The sequence below is a fragment of the Pleurodeles waltl genome, chromosome 1_1 (genome assembly GCF_031143425.1).
Source record: "Pleurodeles waltl isolate 20211129_DDA chromosome 1_1, aPleWal1.hap1.20221129, whole genome shotgun sequence".
In the NCBI taxonomy this organism is placed as follows: Eukaryota; Metazoa; Chordata; class Amphibia; order Caudata; family Salamandridae; genus Pleurodeles; species Pleurodeles waltl.
In genome coordinates this window covers 947,296,852-947,315,688 of record NC_090436.1, presented here as the reverse complement: position 1 = coordinate 947,315,688, position 18,837 = coordinate 947,296,852, and positions in this window count along the sequence as shown.

The window sequence follows — 18,837 nt, the reverse complement described above, 5'->3', positions numbered from 1 at the left end:
AATCTCTTATCTTCATACAGCGGATCTTGTTTTGTATGCAGCTCTTTCAACACTGGTGTAATTGTGCTTTCAACTTTGTCTTTCACAGTCAGGCTCAAACCAGCATTAATAAAATACTCACAACCATGCATATTATTGCTTACCCTACATCCTCTTATATTTACTCCATTTACTTTGACTCAAATTCATGGCTTGTCTAGAATTAGACTAAGATATCAAATTTAAAAATCAAAAACAATAAAATGCAAAAATTCAAAAGTGCAAAAGCGGCTTTCGATATTTCACAGCATCCTTTTTTCTTTTTTGTTTTTTTAAATGAGCAAAGCAAAAACAAAATCAAAAATATTTCAAGTCTTTTTGCACTTATTTACAACAGTTCTTGATCTTCAAGAAAGTTAATCAAGTTTTTTTTCTCTCCTTGTAAATGTTCAAATGTTTCTAGTAATAAACCATCTGGTAACCACTTATCAGCACCTCCAGCAAATAATGTCTCTGCTCATCAACACAGCAATGACATTTCAAAACTCAGTTCTAAAGCAATTTCAAGTTCCAAAATGTTCAGCAGAATCCAAATTGTCAACACAAAAGGCAATGAACTCTTTCTCCCATTCATTAGCATCAAAGTAAGTCCATTCAGGTGCTGAAAACCTGCGACTTAGCACTCTTTTCTTTTTGACCTCCTTGTTGCACTATTTTAACTGTCACTTTTCTCAGACTCTTCAGTCACTTCAGCTGTAATTGGAGGCTGTTACAAATAGGGTCTCTAGTTGGCAGAGGTATGCACCCTTGTCCAAGTTCCAAGTGGGGACCACAATCCTAGTCAGGGTAAATCACACACAATCCAAATTGCCTGGTGCCCATCGTCTGGTAGCTTGACACTCAGCAGTCAGGCTTAATTTAGAAGGCAATGTGTGAAATACTTGTGCAATAAATCATACAGTAACACAGTGAAAACACCACATAAATTCACAACAAACAAAGGTTTAGAAAAATAGATAATATTTATCTGAATACAACAAGGTAAAAACAACAAAGATCCAATAAGCACAAGTTGAAATATCACTTTTAAAAGGTTTAAAAGAGTCCTAATCATTAGAAATAAACAGTTGTCTCTTTATTACACCTGGCATGCGTCAAAAATAACATTGCATGGAGACCATAGAGGAGGAGTGCATGGAAAAATAGGGTGTTGTATCAAATTTTCCAACGCAGCACAGACGATGTGTCGTTTTGTTCCACACTGCAAGAGGTTTGCGTCATTTTTCGGTGCACAGTCTTGGTTCCTCACTGCGGTGCGGGGATATTTTGACACCCAGGGACAATGCGGGGAAAATCATTGACGCGCTGGAAGAAGGCATGGGCGCTGCGTCGATCCAGTAGGTGGGGTGTGGAATTTCCAGTCGGGGCTGAGTCATCCCGTCAGCTGTGCGACAATTTCTTGGTCGCAATGCAGGCTTCGTGTCGATTTCGACAGGCGGTGGGTCGATTTTCGACACACAAGGACTTTCCTGAAGAGATGAACTCTTTTTGGCCCTGAGACTACAGAAAACAGGAGGCAAGCTCAATCCAAGCCCTTGGAGAGCACTTTTGGGGGAGGCAGAGTCCTTCTCAGCAAAGTCACAGGCCAAAGAGCAGCAGGACAACTGCAGGGCAGCAGTCTTTCTCAGCAAAGCAGTCCAGATGAGTCCTTTGGACAGCCAGGCAGCTCCTCTGACAGTGTGCAGGTGTAGGTCAAAAAGTGTCCGGTTTGGTGGGGTCAGAGACCCAGTTTATATGCCAAAAAATGTTCTTATGTCCTTGTAGTGGGGGAGACTTCAAACAGTTGTTTTTGAAGTGCACAGGTTCCCCTTTCAGTGCAGTCCTGTCTGCCAGGGTCCCAGTAGGGACTTTAGCAGTCCATTGTGTAAGGGCAAGCCTTTGAAATGTGTCAGGCCCTCCACCCTTCCAGCCCAGGAAGACCCATTTAATATGCAGATGAATGCAGATGTGGCTGAGTATCCTGTGTTTGTGGTTGTCTGGGTGAAATGCACAAGGGAGCTGTCAACCAGCAAAGGCCAGATGTTGATTGGAGACAGGCTGTACGGCACAGATGGTTTTAAGTGCAGAGAAATGCTCACGTTCTAAAAGTGGCATTTCTAAAATAGTAATATAAAATCCAACCTCACCAATTTGCAAGAGTTTCCATTACCATTCTGACCATACTAAATATGACCTGGTTATCCCTTTCACATCAGAATCTACCACTCAAAAAGTATATGAAGGCATTCTTAATGCTAGTCTATGAAAGGAGCGGACTCACAGTAATGGAATGCACATTTAGTTGTTTTACACTACCAGAACATATAAAGCACATGTGTACATGTGGTGCCGTTTACCTACATAGCACCCTGCCTTATGGGTTACCTAGGACCTACCTTAGGGGTGACTTTTATGTAGAAAAAGGCGAGTTTAAGGCTTGGCAAGTACTTTTAAATGCCAATCGAAGTGGCTGTGAAACTGCACACACAGGCCCATATTTATACTTTTTGACGCAAAACTGCGCTAACGCAGTTTTGCGCCAAAAAAATTAGCGCCGGCTAACGCCATTCTGAAGCACCATGCGGGCGCCGTATTTATTGAATGGCGTTAGCCGGCGTTAGCCGACCGGCGCTGCCTGGTGTGCGTGAAAAAAAACCACGTACACCAGGCAGCGCCGGCGTAGGGAAAAATGTCGTTTGGGCGTCTAAAAATGGGGCAAGTCAGGCTGAGGCAAAAAAAACGTCTTAACCCGATTTGCGCCATTTTTCTACGACGCCCATCCCCCATTGAAATGGGGTTTGCGTCAAAAATATTACCGCGGCTAATGCCATTCTGAAGCGCCATGCGGGCGCCGTATTTATTGAATGACGTTAGCCGCCGTTAGCCGCCGGCGCCGTCTGGTGTGCGTTAAAAAAAACGACGTACACCAGGCAGCGCCGGCGTAGGGGGATATGGGGCTTGGGCGTCAACAAATGGGGCAAGTCAGCTTGAGGCAATTTTTTCGCCTCAACCCGATTTGCGCCATTTTTTTTCACTCCCAACCCCCATAGAAATGACTCCTGTCTTAGCAAAGACAGGAGTCATGCCCCATTGCCCAATGGTCATGCCCAGGGGACTTCTGTCCCCTGGGCATGGTCATTGGGCATAGTGGCATGTAGGGGGGCACAAATCAGGCCCCCCTATGCCACAATTTTTTTTTTTTTTAAATACTTACCTGGACTTACCTTTCTGTCCCTGGGGTGGGTCCCTCCATCCTTGGGTGTCCTCCTGGGGTGGGCAAGGGTGGCAGGGGGTGTCCCTGGGGGCAGGGGAGGGCACCTCTGGGCTCATTCTGAGCCCACAGGTCCCTTAACGCCTGCCCTGACCCAGGCGCTAAAATCCGGCGCAAATGCGGGTTTTTTAGACCCGCCCACTCCCGGGCGTCATTTTTGCCCGGGAGTATAAATCCGACGCAATAGCATCGGAGTCATTTTTTAAGACGGGAACGCCTACCTTGCATATCATTAACTCAAGGAAGGTGTTCAAGCAAAAAAATGACGCTAATTCCAGGAACTTTGGCGCTAGACGCGTCTAACGCCAAAGTATAAATGTGGAGTTAGTTTTGCGTCGAATTTGCGTCGAAAAAAACGACGCAAATTTGGCGCAAACGGAGTATAAATATGCCCCACAGTCCTTGCAATGGCAAGCCTGAGAAATGGTTAAGGGGATACTTCTGTGGATGACACAAACAGTGCTGCAGGCCCACTAGTAGCATTTAATTTATAGGCCCTGGGCACATGTAGTGCACTTTATTAGGGACTTATAAATAAATCATATTTGCCATTTGGGTATGAACCAATGTTACCATGTTCAAGGGAGTGAGCATTTGCACTTTAGCTCTGGTTAGCAGTGGTAAAGTGTGCATAGTCCTAAAACCAGCAAAACAGTGTCCTAAAAGTAGAGGGAAGCAGGCAGGAAGCTGGGGGATGACCACCCTAAGGCTGTTAGGTCTAACAGAGGCCAATTTACTTCTAGGTCTGGACTTGTTGTGGGCCACTGGTCTCCAATCACAATTCTCATTTCAGGCACTTCTGGGTTTTCAACGTTCCTTCAGCTGGCAGGAGTCGACGGATTCTGGCTTGGCCCTCCTGCACCTATGATTACTTTAGACACGCTCAGATTTTCATCAGTCTGTGCGTGTTCTGTGACAGCCACTTGTCCAGTTCTCACGGTTTGGCTAACCTGGACCCCTTCACCCACCGATTCCAACCCTGGAGAACCAGGCACTTTATTTTCAAGAAGAACTGGAACTTTGGAAGTGTGGCTCACATGAACCCAATTTGGCAGACCAGCATACTTCATGGCCGTTGCAGTCACCAAGATAAAGTACAATGGCCCTTTCAAGTGGGGCTTTAAGCATGACTTGAACTCACTTTCCTGGACTCAAATTGTGGCACTGCTCTTGCGCTGGCTCAACAGTTGCTCCTTCATCCTGAGGAGAAAAAGAGCGCACCACATCAGCCAGTCCTTCACAATATTCCAGAACCAAGTCATCTGTAATGTTCACAAGTGCATTTACAGGCACAACTGGTAACCTCATTGTTCATTCCATTATAATTTTGTGAGGGGACAATCCTGTCTTTCTGTCAGTGTGCTACTCAGAACAAGTGGCAATGCATCTGGCCATTTCAACATTTGCTCGACCAACCCAGAGGTTTCTGGCCTGTAACTGCAATGCAATCTTTGCTCAGTTTGTAATGCCCCATACAATAATTTTATCATCTCATTGTTAAAATGAGATCCTCATCTGATTCAAAGAAGTTGGAAATCTGAATATCGGTATCAATGCCCTTAAAAGCAGCTTTGCAACAGTGAGGCTACTATTCCTGCGGTTTGGGTTGGATAAGCTTGTACCCATTGTGAAAACACTCACACCACCCCCCACGCATACCTGCGACACATTTCTTGCACCTTTCTCTATGTGGTGATCTAAGTACTTCACCTCTCTTTGACAGTAGTGTAATTGTTTTGGGGAAACTCTATGATCATTTTCGCCCAGGTGGTTTAACAGGGCAATGGTATCTCTTCTACTGGCTTCACATGAATTTGATGCAACCATCAAATCATCAATGTACTGAACTAGGACTGAATGGAATGGCATGTTCAGGGACTCTAAATTCTTTTTCAAGCTCTGATTAAAAATGGATGTTGACTCCATATACCCTTGAGGCGTACAGCACCATGAATAAACACGGCTTCCAAATTTAAAAGCAAAATGGTATAGGCTATCCTCTTGGAGTAGAATGGAAAAGAATGCCTGACATAAGTCATTGACAGAGAACCACTCCAACTCACAAGGAATCTGAAGGAAGATCACTTCAGGATTCAGTACCACTGGACAACATGGAACAACAATCTCATTCATCTTTCTCAAATCCTGAACTATGCAGTATTTTCCATTGGGCTTTCGCAGTCCCAAAATAGGGGAATTACAGGGACTTCCCATAATTTCCTTTAGGACACCTTGTTCAACAAAATGTTCAATTATAGGGGTAATTCCAGCTACTACTTCTGCAGCTTTATTATAAGGTGGTATTCTTGGAAACACTGCATTTGGTTTTTGCTGTGGTTTTAGCTGGCTCAACTCCTCTTTTGAGTCCAATAGCCTTCCCTGAAATATCCTAAACTCTTGCCATCACTGCTTCTTGCAACTCTTCACACAAATACTTAACTGTCATCATTGGGAACAATGAAATGAGAGGGTGCATTTCGTCAATTGTGTGGGACGTTTCATCATCACCATTTGTCTGAAGTGCTATCCCCTTGAGGGTGCAGCCAATGGAACAATTTAGTTTCCACAACAGGTCCTAACAAGCTCACACAACTTGAATCGCAAACCACAAATTGAGGCAGGTCCTCAAATGACCCAATTTTTACTGGGATATGTTCTGTAATGGGTTAACTAATTGTGGTTTTGCTTCTCCTACCACATGAACCTTTCTTCCTGACAAAGGCACATTTGGCACTTCTGTAGTTCTGACAGTGGAACGCATTGCTCCAATGTCAACCAGGAATTAAACATTGTGTCCCATAATGTTGGAATTTACATAGGGACCATATTGATCCACCGCTAAGGATGCAGCAACATGTATTCTTCCTCATCAGAACTGTCACTGTTATATGTTTCTGAAACTTCCTCATCACTAAAATGAATTAATGGGTATTGTGTTACCAACTGTTTCACATTTGCGTTTGCTCTTTGATTCATCACTTGCTGCTGTTGCTTTTTTTGGGGACCTGCATCTGTTGTAATCCTGTAGGAACAGTCACATTTTGAATTCGGGGTCTTTGGATTCTCTAAATTTGAACTTGACTATTGTCCACAGTCTACGCAACAATACCATTTTGCACCAAATTATTCACATTACTCTACGGACACTCCTGCTTCCAGTGCCCAAAAATGCTGCATGCATGACATGACTGGATTTTCTGAATTTGACTGGACATCAATCACATTTTTGCTCTGGTCTATCCGAACACCATGTCCTCTGCCTCTAAACTGAGGCACGTTATTAACCTGCTTTGCACCCCTTACATTCCACTAGTGTTCACCATAATTTGCAGACTCTGTGCTCCTGACTGAGCACATTTAATTTTCATCACCATCAATTTCACCTTCAACTTTTTCTGCTTTAATTCAATTTCATCACTACAGCACCTGGCATAGTGCAGTACTTCACCGATCAGTTTATTCTACCAACAAATCAAATGCTGCTGAATCATGTTGGTAATCTCTGGTTTCAATCCTTGCACAAACCTAAACACAAGATGACTCGTGTTTCTGCTCAATAATTTCAGACCCACTATGCTGTTTCAATGCCTGCAACAATCTCTCATAATAGGCATGAACTAGCCTCTTTGTTCTGTGTGCAGTCCTGTCAATCTTTTGCCAATCAACATCTTCTGGGGAAACATTGTTTTTCAGAAACTCAATCACTTTGTAATACCCTTTCATCACCCCTTCAGATGGTGCACATGCTACTAGTTCGCTCGGTGGTTCACGAGTTGGCCATTCAACACTCCGCTTGCACTCGACCCACAAATCAACTGAAACCACAATGTAAAATGAACTGTTCAAATCTTCCCACAGGTATTTTGAAAGTTTCACAAATCTCTCTGTTGTACCACTCCACTGGTTTCTCCCTCAATCTTGGGTAGTCATTGGTGAATGACAATATTGTATTGTATTGTAATAGTATTTATATAGCTCTTACTACCCCTGAAGAGGCATCAAAGCGCTTTTCGGCGAGTAGCACGCTACTCTGGAACCCAACAAGAATTAGTGATGGATTATTATAGGAAAATATGAGTACAGTTTTAGTATTATTATGAGTTAATTTGAGCCGCGGATATGAGAGTACGTCACTTCTGCTCCATGACGCATGGGACATGTATATTACCTCCACCTGGAATCTCCCTCATTGGTAGCATTTTTATACTCTCATCAGCTTGATGTGCTCTAGCTGGAGGCCAATGCTGCTTTGTTTCTTCCGATCTCTTTTCTTTGCCCATCTTCCTTCCCATTTATCTAATATTTCCAATGTTTGAATATTTGTAATTCATTCTTTAGTGTGCATTCTCATGCCAGGTGATCTCATGTTTGCAATGTCTTTGGAACTAAATTCTGACCTGTAACTTCTTCGTAGGGGCTTTGATTATTTTTAATCCACATCATATTTTTCAACAAGCTCTACTAATTTCTCATAGGTCAGCCTTGCAAGGTGTGTAACATCTTTGCAGATGAATCACAATTTGTCTTCAGTGTATGTAGCCAACTGTTCCAGCTCAATTGTTCCATCAATTAATTCATTTAAATCTAATTTTAATCTGGGCATATGTTGGACCTGGCCCTTTTTACAGGGTCATCCCCAGTTTTTTTGCCTTCTCCTATTTTTTCTGACCCTTTTGATTGACGTTAGGACTCACTTTTCCACTGCTGATCAGTGCTAAAGTGCATGTGCTCTGCCTTCTAAACTCGGTATGATTGGCTTACACCTGATTGAAGTATTTAATTTACCTGTAAGTCCCCTGTATAGTGGTATGTATCCCTTATACCCAAGGCCTGTAGATGAAATGCTACTAGTGGTCCTGCAGCGTACCTGCGCCACCCACATAAGTAGCCTTTCAAACCTGCCACCGCAGATCCTGTGTGTGCAGTTTACTGCCACATTAACATGGCAAGTCCAACTTCTTGACATACTCCCTTTTTATTACACCTAAGTCACCCCTAAGGTAGACCCTAGCAATCCCTATGGTTAGGGTGCTGGGTATGTAAAAGGTAGGACGTAGGTCTTTATGTACTACATGTCCTAGTAGTGACAAACAGCCTATTTGGTTCCTCACCACTGTGAGTGCTGCTCCCTCACCCTGACTAGAGTCGTGGGTTCTGCCTGGTTTAGGAGTATACCCCAGCCAACCAGAAACCCCATTTCTAACAGCATATTTACTACTGTGAGTGCTGCTCCCTCACTCAGACTAGAGTCGTGGGTTCTACCTGGCTTGGGAGCATACCCCAGCCAACCAGAAACCTCATTTCTGACAGCATATTTACTGTCCTGTCTCTTTCTGGAGTCTCTTCTATTCTGACACTGCCATTTGTTGTACCTGTTGCTTGTTTCTGGCTCAGACTGTCCAACCACTCAGTTAACTGTTGTGCTGAAAAACGTTGCAAACTAATGTTATTTCTCTGCCATATTTTGTGGGGTATTGTATTGCATACTGGCAATCCGATCTGGTGTGGATTTGGAGTTCCCTACAGACATCTCATATCTACTATCGGTCCTGTTTGATTTAACATCTGGTCAGAATTTTCAATTTGTGCAGGAGTTAAAGTTGGAACAACGGAACTAATCTCTCCATTTCCAAATTATTTGAGTACATTGATCTCTGCATATCATATGGTGACACTCCTGCAGATACGGGATTAGGAGTCTGTAGATTACTTACAGAATTACCTGAAACATACAATGGAACAACTGGATGTATAGTTACAGAAACGATCAGTGAATCAGGTCCTGTCAAATTTGTCTGACATTGAGGAATTGACATCCCAGTACTTTGGCCTGTTAATACTGCCTTGAAAGTCTGTCCTGACTGATTTGTGTAAATATTTGGGGTTGTCTGCACTGAGAATACATGGGCATTATCTGTTTCTGATTAAAGTTTTGCACAGGTGCTGTGACATTAGGTGTAGATTCAATTTGAATCTTTTTTATGCTTGGCATTACCTGATTCACAACTGGGGTTCTAATTAGCTGTGTTGTATTAAACACAGGAACTGGTGAGTAAATTGCGGACACTTGTGTCACTGAACTGACAGGTAAAGTTGGGACTACCTGAATCGGGCTTTGTGAAACTGGAGCTGTTGGCATGCTTGAGATTACATTTGGAACCACTCTCTCAACTAAATGATACGGCAAGAGATGATTCATTACAAGCTGATTTACAAACTCTTCTTCAGAGTCACTCTCATGTGTAAATTGTCTTTTTACGCTCATCTGCTGTCTGCTCTGTCTTTTCTGCCTGCTTCTTTTTTGTTTTAGGTTTCGTACCTTCATCCCCTTCTTCTGTGATTGCTGGATACATTCTCACCCCATCTAACATTTCTCTTCTCCACATTTTTTGCTCCTCATCCCATCGAGCTTCTGCTAATGTCTTTTCCGCTTTCCTCATTGTATTCTCAAATGGGGTTGTTTCCCTTTTGTCTACCACCAAGTTCTCAAATCGCAAGAGCTTCAAATTGTGCGGGTCTTGGAGGAGGCTTCAGTTTGCACAATATTCTCCTCAAATTTTCTAAAATCCTCAAATTAAAGGTTCTGTAACATAAAAAAGCCAATGCACCTTCTTTCCTGGTGATCTTACACCACTGTTTAACTGAAATGCATGCTGAAACTCCTCTTGCTTCTACCACTTCATATGCTGGTGTTCATTTGGGTGCTGCCTGTTCACCCTCCCTATCTGGAATAAACATCTCCTCTCAGCACACTTTCTAAAGCTTTGAAACATTTCATTTTTGCACTAATTTAAATCAATAATACAAATTTCAATTAAACCAGAAAGTAAATTCAATCCCACATTTCTTTTCGAAAAACTGTCTTCAACCAATGGCAAACCAGTATTGTCCACCAATACGTATGCAGCTTTCTCACTAACCGACATATCTCAGTGCGGCAAACTGACGTCACACCCACTTCATTCAGCAGATGTATTTGCTTCACAGTTGTTTCTTACACAATTACAAACCCATACACTAAATGCAAAATATCGTGAGCTCTTAAAAAAACCAAACCTGTTGGGTAGCAATTCAAATGCTTTGAAAGCTGTATGGCTTACACACCTGACTGTGGCTTTTGCAATTACACAAGCAAGACTTGACCAGCAAATCCCACCCTGGTTGATACAGATCATCCATGTGCACTCAGGATTCACCTAATATCAACCAACAACTCACACTCACTCAAGGAAAACTACTGGCACTGTCAACGGTGCCTCATGACCAATAACGCATTGCAGACAATAAATTAAGCAAGTGTCTCCAAACACTTGTGCGTTACCCCTGGGTCTTAGGCCTCAAAGGATGTGCCAGCAATAACTGTTGACAAATTGTTAGCACAAATCGGCACAATCACTTTGAATACAATGATTCCACAAACACCTCACAACAACACACTTCACCGCAATTTGTAGCAAAAAGCACCTCAAGTGCAAAGCCCTTCTAATACACCATACACTTATAACACAATGCATGGAATTTCATCAAGCTCTCAAAATAGCCATAGAACAACTTACAGTGTGACCACTCTTTTGGAACATATCTCCCATAACACAAAACAAAATATATGGTTCCCCTTCACAAAACCGTCACTTTGCTACCGGAACTGTGAATGCGTTTTTCTCCTCCTTCACAGGATTTGAAAACGCTTCATTGAGGTTGATGGGATCTTTTGGCTCAGTGAAGAGTGTGGTAACCATATACAAACTTTCAAAACCCAACATGAAATTTAAACACCATGGCCCATGTGGTCACATGAGAAATCTATGAAACAAGTTTAATCTACTTAACATAAACACCATTAACCCCTTGTATGCCACGGACGTAATGGTTATGTCCGTTGCGGTGCCTCTCAGGTGCCACGGACGTAACCATTACGTCTGTGTACCGGCCCTCTGGGGAAGCGCTAGTGAACCCCCCAAGGGCCGCCCTCCACCCCTCAAGTCAGGGCTGGAAGGTGAATCATTTCCCCTTCCACCCAGACCCCCAAATTGTTTTTAGGCCATTTCTACCCTAAATATAATTGGGCCGATCTGTCCCAGGGGCGGGGGGACGCAGAAACCACTAGACAGCAGGGATTTATTTTTATTATACTTATGCATAAGGGCAGCCCCTTGGGTAAGAGCCACTCCCCAGGGGGGCAAATTATTTTTAGGCCATTTCTGCCCCCCCAGGGGCAGATCGGCCTAATATAATTAGGCCAATCTGCCCCCAGGGTGGTCAGGAACCTCTAGACACTAGGGATATATATATTTTTTTATTTACTTTATGTTTTTATGTATGGGGAGCGACCGCTTAGGCAAGGGTCATTCCCCTGGGGGCAAATTGTATTTAGGCCACTTCTGCCTCCCTTGGGGGCAGATCGGCCTATTTGTGTCAGGCCAATCTGCCCCCCTTGGGGGCAGGAACCACTAGACACCAGGGATTAGTGTGTGTGTATGTGTGTGTTTTGTTTGGGGGCAGCCCCTTGGGCAAGGGTCGCTCCCCATGGGGGCACATTACTATTGGCCATATAGCAGAAACTAATGTTATGTCTCTGCCAGGTGAACGCTGGGTGGAAGGAAATTTGTGGCTCCTCTCAGATTCCAGAACTTTCTGTCACCCAAATGAGAGGAAAACGTGTTTTTTGGCCAAACTTTGAGGTTTGCAAAGAATTCTGGGTATCAGAACCTGGTGAGAGCTCAACAAGTCACCCCATCTTGGATTCCCCTAGGTGTCTAGTTTTCAAAAATGCGCAGGTTTAGTAGGTTTCCTCAAGAAGGCTGGCCTGGTTTGTAGTGGGTACCTTGGGTACTCACACCTTGCACCAAGTCCAGTTATCCCTTGTTAGTGAATGTAGTAGTGTTCTAGCAGCTTAGGCTGATAGAGGTAGCTATATTACTGAACAGCTTAAGCTGAACTAGAAGTGTTACCAAAATAAAAGTATTTATTTGGGTGACACAGTACCAAAAATATCTTAGAGACAATGGTGGTCATTCTGACCTCGGCGGTAAAAGGCGCCTACCGCCGGTCAGAAATCCTCCATAATTCCGCCGCGGTCGCGGTAATCCGCCACGGTCATTCTGACCCGCAGCAGCCAAACCTCCGAAAATCCGACAGCCACAACAGACCGCCAGACCAGCGGTCGGCGGAAAAGTGGAGGTGACCAAACCTCCACCGTCACGCCAACAGAAATACGCCCATGCCATTACGACCCACGAATCCACGCGGCGGTCTTTCAAACGCGGTTTTCCATTGGCGGTACACCCCGCCGCGGTCAGAATACACACAAACGAACAAAACTCAGCCACATTGGACGATTTGAATTCCACACACCTGATACACATACACACACCACTCCCACACACACAATACAATACAATATAAAACACACACCCACATCACCCACAAACCCCTTCGACCAAAATCCAAAAAGAAGCACTGAGAGACACAGCAGCGATCACAGAACACCATCACACAGAGGCACACTACACCATCACCCACACAATATCCACACACAAAACAACACACACCACCCCACTCAACACACTTAACTACACATACTCCACCCCACACATCATACACACCACTCCATGGCACCCCAAAGACACCCCCGCTTCTCAGACGAAGAACTCAGGGTCATGGTGGAGGAAATCGTTCGGGTAGAGCCCCAGCTCTTCGGCACACAGGTCCAATACACCAGCATTGCCCGGAGGACGGAGCTATGGCAGAGGATTGTCGACAGGGTCAACGCTGTGGGACAGCACCCCAGAAATCGGGAAGACATCAGGAAGCGATGGAACGACCTACGGGGGAAGGTGCGTTCCATGGTATCCAGGCACAACATCGCCGTGCAGAAGACTGGCGGAGGACCCCCACCTCAACCCCCACAATTTACAACATGGGAGGAGGAAGTCTTGAACATCCTGCATCCTGACGGCCTCGCAGGAGTCGGCAGAGGAATGGATTCTGGTAAGTTGAAGCTTCAATACTGCTTCCCCCCCACCTGCATGCCAAATCATACCCCAACCCTCACCCCCATCCTCGAACCCCACCCTCACTCCCACCCCATCCTCACCCCCACCCTCACCCCCACCACCATCCTCACCCCCACCACCATCCTCACCCCCACCCCCAGCACACCTATTCCCTGCCAATGTCTCACCATCACAACCCACACATCCCAAAACCTAGGCCTGCATGCGTCCACTAAGCATGGACACCCATCACCAAAGCATGCCCAATGCAAATACACATCCCCCCCACAAGCCACCCTCACCAAAGCCCCCACACACGAATGCCAGCACTTGGGGACACGGGAACCCACAGATACACCCATATGGCACACATTGAAACTATAACCATACCTCTATACCCCTGCAGGACCCGACCGCCAACACACCGCCACGGAGGGCCCAGAATTCTCCACACCCCCCACCCAAGAGGCCGTCAGTGATGACAGCAGCTCTGTCGACCTGGACACTGATGACCAGCCCGGACCATCGGGGACCTCTGGACAGTCAGTTCCCCTCAGACAGCCACAGACCACTACACACCCAAACCCCTCCGGGAACACCAGCACAGCTCCCACCCAGCGGGCCCATGCCTCTGTCTCCAGGGCGCGTCAAGCAGCGGTGTGTCTACCACTACAGGGCACCCAGGATAACCCACCACCCCAACAACAACAGGGACCTGGGGGCAGTGGTAGTGGGCACACCGGCCAGGGGGCAGAGGCCCAGGGAAACAGGGGAACTGGGAGGGCAGCTGTGCGACAGGGGGGGGACGGGCCCAGGGAACCCACTCTCCACGAGGCCCTCACCACCATCATGGGAGCATACAACCGCTCCCAGGAGACGATGGCGACGGTACTGGCCAGGTTCCAGGAGATCCAGGTACTGCAGGAGGAACACTATCGGGGGTACAGGGAGGACATCAGAGCCCTCACCTCCACCCTGGTTACCATGGTAGGGCTGCTGCAGGAACTCATCAACACCAGGACGGACACTCAACAACAACAAAGGGCCCCTGCCACTAGCCTGGACCAAGAACAGCCAACCACCTCCGCCGGCGCTAGTGGACAGGAGGCCCCCGCACAACAGCAGCCCACCAGACCCCCACCTCCTGCAGGAGAAGAACCACCCCGCAAGAGGGCCCTGAGATCTCGCAAGAAGACAGAGTAGGATGTCAAGACCCCCGCCAGCAAAGGATACCACCTGATGTCATCCCACTGTCCCACATTGTCACCCTGTCCATCCTTGAACTGCCCATGCTCCATCTCTCCACAGGCCTATGGACAATGCACCTGTGTGACTGTTACTCTGGACTCTGCCATGGACATTCCTTCACCATAGCCCCCACCCACTTGAAACCACCCATCCCATTTTGAGCACTGAAATAAACACCTATTTTGCACAAAACTATCTGGAGTCTGGCTGTGATTTCAAAATATTGTAATTGACATGACAGTGCAAATATGTCCTTGTACATAGTGAAGTCAACAAACAGCTGCCACAAAGCTGTAGTCCATGGGGAAACGAAGCACAGGACTCGTATTGGGGACCCCAGATCTGAAATAGGGAGGGAAAAGCCACAACTCAGTCATCATACACTGGGGCAAATAGACAGGCAGCAGAGATGCAGGAGAGTAGTTCACATTTACTAAATTATGTTTGAATTGTTACCTGTGTCCTATTGGAAGTACTGTTCAATGATTCTGTCCCTGTTGTCTGTTTCAGCCCCGTCGTCTTCCTCCTCGTCACTCTCCACAGGTTCCACCGCTGCCACAACACCACCGTCTCGACCATCCTCCTGCAGGAAAGGCACCTGGCGGCGCAAAGCCAGGTTGTGAAGCATGCAGCAGGCCACGATGATGTGACACACCTTCTTAGGTGAGTACATTAGGGATCCACCTGTCATATGCAGGCACCGAAACCTGGCCTTTAGGAGGCCGAAGGTGCGTTCGATCACCCTCCTAGTACGCCCATGGGCCTCATTGTACCGTTCCTCTGCCCTGGTCCGGGGATTCCTTACTGGGGTCAGTAGCCACGACAGGTTAGGGTACCCAGAGTCCCCCAATAGCCATACACGGTGTCTCTCTAGCTGTTCCATCACGTAAGGGATGCTGCTATTCCTTAGGATGTAGGCGTCATGCACTGACCCAGGGAATTTGGCATTTACATGCGAGATGTACTGGTCAGCCAAACACACCACCTGGATGTTCATGGAATGGTAACTTTTTCTGTTCCTGTACACCTGCTCCCTTTCTCTTGGGGGAACCAAAGCCACATGGGTCCCATCAATGGCACCAATGACGTTGGGAATATGTCCAAGGGCATAGAAATCACCCTTCACTGTAGCCAATTCGCCCACCTCAGGGAAAAGGATGTAGCTCCTCATGTATTTCATCAGGGCAGACAACACTCTGGATAACACCTTCGAAAACATGGGCTGAGACATCCCAGAAGCAATTCCCACTGTTGTCTGAAATGACCCACTTGCCAAGAAATGGAGTACTGACAGGACCTGCACCAGAGGGGGAATCCCTGTGGGTTGGCGGATGGGGGACATCAGGTCGGGCTCCAGCTGGGCACACAGTTCATGTATAGTGGCACGGTCAAGCCGGTAGGTCAGGATAATGTGGCGTGCTTCCATTGTCGACAGGTCCACCAGCGGTCTGTACACGGGAGGATTCCTCCTTCTCCTCGCCAAACCCAGCGGACGGTGCCTAGGAAGGACAACATGGAGCACACAGTCAAGCAACCCACAGGTACGTACTCACAGCTTGCACAGTAAACGATTCTCTATGCAGTGAATGGTGTGTATGAGTGGCTATGCAAGGCCTAGGCCTGTGTGACGCAGTTGAAATTGAGCCATGTGGACCCTCGAAATGGCGGCTGCCTGACCTGTGAAGTGTGACAATGGGATGTGAGGTCAATGCGCTGGCGTGGCACACCGCGGCGGTCGAAGACCGCGGCGCGAAGCCGCATTGGTTAACATTGAAGCCTATGGGTTTCAGGAGCCAATGGCGAAGTGCGCCGGCGGTGGCGGTACGCACCGCCGCGGTACGCACCGCCGCGGGCATGACCGCCATTTTCTATCTACTTATTCACTCGCGACTTGAACTTTCACAGGAGAGGACCTATACTGCAAGTGTTGCTGTGACCTCGGTCTGGAAGGGACAATGGCTGCTGCGCCTGGGGAAAGGGCCCCTGCCTTCACTGGAGAAGAGTTGGAGAAACTTGTGGATGGGGTCCTCCCCCAGTATGCGCTACTCTACGGTCCTCCAGACCAACAAGTGAGTTTAATTCAATATGGATTTGGGGCCACTGGCTGGCTTGGGGGCCTGGCGGGGGGCCTGGCGGGGATGGGGGGCATGTTGGGCCTGGCGGGGGGCCTGGTGGGGGGCATGGCGGGGATGGGGGGCATGTTGGGCCTGGCGGGGGGCATGGCGGGGATGGGGGGCATGTTGGGCCTGGCGGGGGGCCTGGCGGGGGGCCTGGCGGGGGGCATGGCGGGGATGGGGGGCATGTTGGGCCTGGCGGGGGGCCTGGCGGGGATGGGGGGCATGTTGGGCCTGGCGGGGGGCATGGCGGGGATGGGGGGCATGTTGGGCCTGGCGGGGGGCCTGGCGGGGGGCATGGCGGGGGGCCTGGCGGGGATGGGGGGCGTTGGGCCACTGGCAACGAAAATGCAGACAAACTTGAACGTGGTATTTCTCCCTCCCTGTACGTGTCACATAGGTCCGCGCCCATGAGAAGATCGGGATTTGGCGTGCCATCGCCAAGGAAGTCCGGACCCTGGGGGTCCACCATCGACGGGGCACCCACTGCCGCAAGAGGTGGGAGGACATCCGCCGCGGGACCAAGAAGACCGCCGAGTCTCTGCTGGGGATGGCCTCCCAACGTAGGCGGGGTGCCTGCCGTCAACTGACCCCCCCTGATGTTCCGGATCCTGGCGGTGGCCTACCCTGATTTGGATGGGCGCGTGAGGGCAGCACAGCAGACACAAGGGGGTGAGTACACGCATAATCTACTCTGTTGTCGCGCAGTGGAGGTGTCTGGGTGGGGGAGGAGGGCTGTGGGTCCCCCTAGGCCAGGGCGATATCTGTAGGCTGGGCACCCCCGTAAGCCCCTGTGTCCCCAGCCACCACCCTCAGTAGTGTGTCAGTACAGCCATCTCTGGGCCGTGTCATCCATGGGTGCAGTTGTCAACTCTAGGCGTGCAGGGCATGTTCCACGGAATGCGTAGCGGACCCCAAGTGCGCAACTTAGTGCAGGGGGCATCTGTGTCTGTCATGTCCGCTAACTGTACCGGTGATCCATGTACTCAAAATCTCTTTATTTCTCTCTCCCCCCCCCTTTTTGTTTGTCTTTCTGTGCTTGTGTGCATCAGCATCATCAGGCGGAGGAGAAGTGGCATCGGGGCAGGAGGATGCTGCATCTCACATGGCCCAGGAGGGCCATGCCACAGAGTCTGACTGGACCAGTGAGACGGAGGGCGAGGGGAGCTCCACAACGGGGACGACTGGACCCTGCAGCGACACGGACACGTCCTCGGAAGGGAGCTCCCTTGCGGGGGGGGCAACATCCGTGCCCCCCGCCATTACAGGTACAGCCGCCACCCAGCGCACCATCTCCGCCCTCCCAGCAGCCCCTCAGCGTTCGCCCCGTGCCCGCTCTGCCAGGAAGCCGGGCATCTCCTTCGCCCCAGGCACCTCAGGCCCTGCCCCTGTTACCCCCGCTGCCCTCAGTGAGGAGGTCATTGACCTCCTCCGAACGCTCATTGTTGGGCAGACTACCCTTTTGAATGCCATCCAGGGGGTGGAGAGGGAGGTTCATCGCAGCAATGCGTACCTGGAGGGCATTCATTCGGGTCAGGCTGCCCATCAACGATCGTTCCAGGCTCTGGCCTCAGCACTGACGGCAGCCATTGTCCCTGTCTCCTGCCTCCCTCTACTAACTCCCTCCTCCCAGTCTCCTGTTCCTCTGCCTGTCCCACCCACACCATCAGACCAGCCTGCACACACCTCAACACCCAAGAGCAGCTCATCCAAACATAAACACCACAGATCACGCAGACATTCACACAAGCAACATTCCGATGCAGACATGCCAACAGTCACTTCCACCTCTGTGACCCCCACCTCCTCGTCTCCCTCCTCCCTCCCTGTGACGTCTACACTCACACCTTCATTCACCTCACCATCAGCCAGTGTTTCCATCACCAGCACACCCACCAGAACAGTCCGCACACGTGCAGTCACCACCCCCACTGCCATTTACACGTCCCCTGTGTCCTCTCCCACTGTGTCTGTCACCCCCTCTTCCACACCACACAAACGCAGACACCCACCCACCCAACAGCCATCCACCTCACGACAGCCTATCCCTCCTGCACCCAACGACAGCAAACGTGACTCACCTACAACCACATCCTCTCCCTCCACTCCCATTCCCACTGTACCTATCACTCTCCATTGTCCCAAGAAAATCTATCTCTCTACTGCTACCTTCTTTCCTGACCCTGAGCCC